The sequence below is a fragment of the Myotis brandtii genome, unplaced genomic scaffold (genome assembly GCF_000412655.1).
Source record: "Myotis brandtii unplaced genomic scaffold, ASM41265v1 scaffold79, whole genome shotgun sequence".
NCBI classification, from domain to species: Eukaryota; Metazoa; Chordata; class Mammalia; order Chiroptera; family Vespertilionidae; genus Myotis; species Myotis brandtii.
Window position 1 is genome coordinate 5,189,599 of NW_005371173.1, and position 4,426 is coordinate 5,194,024.

Here is a 4,426-nt window from a genome sequence, read left to right on the forward strand (position 1 = left end):
ATATAATTCAGAAAATTAAAATAACTTTTCTATTATTAAACAAAGCAAATAAGTACAGAAGCCAAACAGCAAGGTTAAAGTTAAACTATAGTTTCTACCTGAGATGATTGCTACCATACTTCAGCATCCCAGAGGAAGATGTGGAGTATGCGGATGCTCCAGCAGCCAGCACTACGACCTTCATAGCACCCACTTGATCTCAGTATCATGTCTGTAAAATCCAGTCGCAGGTCTAGATTATCTCTGAGTTTCCTACTTGCTCTGAGAGTTTACAGTCCAAACACTCCAGAAATCCCCAAGGTCAATTTTGCAGCTGATGAAAAAATAGAAGCCCAAAGGCAGCCACCATTGCCCATTGGGGAAGGTTGGTTACAAAACTGAGCAGTATACTGAAGAGGTTTCAGGCAGGGTGTCTGCAGTCAGAGAGTTAGCTCGTGGGCAGGTCTCTTTCCTGCAGGGATGGGGAACGTCTGGCCAGCAAAATTACTTGGTCTGGTCCTGCCAAGGCATTAGGGGTGAGTTAATTAAATGTTTGAACAAATATAGCAGGCTAATTTTTAAGTTGATAATGTTATGCCCAGATTTCAAGATCCCCAATAGACCACCAGGGAGCCAGCCGAGTCCGATGCAAAAGCAAAGAGTCTTTATTCGAGCTAGCTCGGCTCCCCATCCACACTCACCGACGCAACGGCAAGCCAAGTGGCAGAGAGAGAACTCTGTGTGGAGAGAGGTTTTATAGGGGGGTTGGAGTAAGGGGAGGAGAAAGGACTGTGGGCCTTGCTGATTGGCCAGGCACAAGTCGGTGTCTTGCTCCTGGGTGTGGCTAGCAGAGGCTTGGGCTTCCGGGAAGAAGCCTTGCCGAGCACATGGCCAAGGTAAGATGGAGGGTGTAGCCCTTACCCTGGGGCAAGATGGAGGGCGTAGCCCTCCCCCTTTCAGATAATTTTGTGTGGCCCTTGAACGATGTTATAAATATCCAAATGGCCCCTGGCAGAAAAACAGTTTCCCCACCAGCAGTGGTTCTCAACCTTCCTAATGCCGCGACCCTTTAATACAGTTCCTCATGTTGTGGTGACCCCCAACCATAAAATTATTTTTGTTGCTACTTCATAACTGTAATTTTGCTACTGTTATGAATCGTAATGTAAATACCTGATATGCTATATGTGTTTTCCAATGGTCGAGACCCACAGGTTGAGACCCGCTGCCTTAGAGGGTCATTGAGAAGACTAAATGAAAGAATTAGAATATTCAGTCCATGTCAGGTATTGTTACTAAGTTCCAGGAAGTACACAGCACTGACATCACTGGATCAGGCACTCATTTAACAACCTAAGCACCCACTGTGCTCCTAGCATAGTACCTACCACCCAGTAGATGCTTGAGCACAAGAAATGTGTTTTTGTTTTTCAGGAAAAGTTTGAGTTGCTTTATTAATCCATATCATTTCTCTAGGTGTTAGAAACTGTAGTGAACCCAAACATGAAGAAAGCACGTTTCCTGTTCAGAGCCGGGACTGCTACAGATGTAGTAAAGATTGAACACACTGGGGAGCATCGGTTGGAGGGAGAGTCTAGGGGGCAGGGAGGTGGGTATTTGCCCATTATGGAGAATTTTATATTGTATTTTATCTTGGCAGAAGCAGTGCCCCATCTTCCTAAACATTCAACTCCTCTCTCCCCTGCCTGTTCGCAGTCACTGCTCAACGACAAGAGCTGTTGGGGTCCAAACAGGGGTTCCCAAAGGTGTGGACGGAGTCGGTGAAGACTGAATGACACGGAGGCAGCATTCAGTTCATCAGCATAGCCAGCTTCTCCTTCTATTTTCCTGTTACATCTGTATACCATTTGATCCTATAAGCATGCCTCTATAATCCCATCATGGTATGTTTTGGGTAACCTTCTACAGGTCCTTGTTTCATTTCCATAGTTTCTTATCTGCCCTTTGCCAAAAATCCTGTCTCTATCTAGTTCTGTTGATTTAATCTTGTCTAGGTTAATCTCTGTGTTCCCTTATAAGGGCTATTCCAAGGTCACTATTCTACTGCTCTACTGATAAGCTACAAGGAAGTGACTGAAGGAGATTATCCTAAGTAAAGATTATGTAGCTTAAGCGTGATTGTTCGTAGTTAAGGTGATTAACTACCCCTCTGGCACTTAGTTAAGGGGTTTTACTGATTTATTCCCTTCCTTAGTCCTGTTAATCCCTAACTCCAGGGAAAAATCCCCAAGTGGGGAAACCTTTCTCCGGGAGGTGGCCCTCATAGCGCTAAGAAGGGGAGCAAACATATTAAGAACAGTATGCCAGGTCCCTTGAAACATATGCTGTGCAGATGTTTCTTCCTTGCAGCGACTGTGTCAAGGAACAAGGATGGACCGGCCTCCGGCAAAGAGCCACAAGTGACTGCTTCCATCAGGGGTTTTGAATGTCAGGTAATAAGGCAAAGAGGAGCTGGCCGACTTCATTAGCAGTTATGGGGGGTGAGCAGCAGCCCTTTGCTTTCCAGGTAGTTTCTGCTGAAAGAGTATTGTTGTGTGTCCTGTTTTATAGCTCTCTGGAGCTGCCCCAGTCTCTGGATTTTTCCAAGTCTGACCCCCCTCCCCTCCCATCAATGATATAGGCTCCCTTCCAGTGAATATCCTATTAGTATTAAAAAAGAAGAAGAAAAATAAAAGACTGCTGGGCTTCCTGCTGCCCTATTAGTGGTTCCTTATGCCTACCACCATTACCATCTCTAATGAAAGTATGTCAACACCAACAGGGGACATTTGATTGAATATGGGTTAGAATAGCAGGTGTTTTGTGGCACTAATTTTCCTAGGTTTTTAATGGTTTTGTGATAATGTAGGAGAATATGTTTATTCTAATGAGAGGCATACTGAAGTATTCATGGCGTCATGATACCTGAAATTAAGTTTCAAATGGTTTAATTTAAAAACACCCACTATCTATCATATCTATCTATTTATCTATCTATCTATCTATCTATCTATCTATCTATCTATCTATCTATCTATCTAAATAGAGGGCAAATTTGAAATGTCTTAACATTTGATGAGGATATGTGGGTATTTATTGTACTCTTCTTTCACTATTTCTATAGATTTGGAAATGTTGAAAATAAAACGTGGGGGGGGGGTATAAAATCTATCCTATTATGAATTAAAAGTGTTTCTAAGGTAAGTCCCTAGGTAACCCAGGCTTCCCCAGATCTCAGCAGCTAGTGGATATAGCATATTAACTGCAGTAACCCACAGTCCCCAGCATGTCATTGATATCAAGTGAATGAATGAGTGAGGGGACATTTCAATGGCTCTTTGGACCATTTGTTCCTTCCACATATACAGGATAGTTTTCACACATGCCCACAGCCATGGCTGCTTCTCAGACTTTTCATCCAGACATTAGTTTATTCACCTTGGCACTCATTCATTTATCATTCTAACAAGTACTTCCCGAGCCCTTGGGGCACTGCATTCATGACTAAATGCCAAGATACAGTTTTGAATAAGACAACCTCCTTAGGGACCTTATATTCTGATGACATATAAACTGCTTCTTCTGTCTTCTCCTCACATGAACCCTCTTTGCTGGTCTCCTGTCCCAGCCAGGGACCTCTGAGATGACAAAGCTCCCACACCAGTATTCATCTGGAGAGCGGAGAAGGTGTGCTCTTCCTCTCTGCGTTGGCACTGGCTGTGTCTGTGACAATGTGTACAATTCTTAATCATGACAAACACCATCTACTGAATGGTTTCCTTGCCAAGCACTATGCCACATGCTTGTTTTCATTATCTCATTTAATCCTACCTAGCAAGGCAGGTAGCCCTTTTTGGCAGGTGAGGAAACTGAGCCATGGGGAGTTTAAAGTCAGTTGTTATAAAGGGTAAGAGATTCTTCTTTTTTTTTATATATATATTTTATTGATTTTTTACAGAGAGGAAGGGAGAGAGATAGAGAGTTAGAAACATCGATGAGAGAGAAACATCGATCAGCTGCCTCCTGTACATCTCCCACGGGGGATGTGCCGGCAACCCAGGTACATGCCCTTGACCGGAATCGAACCCGGGACCCCTCAGTCCGCAGGCCGACGCTCCATCCACTGAGCCAAACCGGTTTCGGCGAGATTCTTCTTTTTTACAGCTTTGAGACAGCATGGAGGGACTTGGAGAGTATTGTGCTAGTGAAATAAGCCAGTCAGAGAAAGATAAGTATCACATGATCTCACTCATGTGACTCTAACAAAGAAAATAAACTGATGAACAAAATAGATTCAGAGACATGGAAGTGTGGAACAGACTGAGGAATCTCTGAGGAAAGGCGGGGGTGGGCAGAGAGAGATTACCCGGAGAATTTACTAGTATATGCATATATGCATAGCCCATGAACACAGACAATAGTGTGGTGAAGGCCTGGGAGAGGTGGG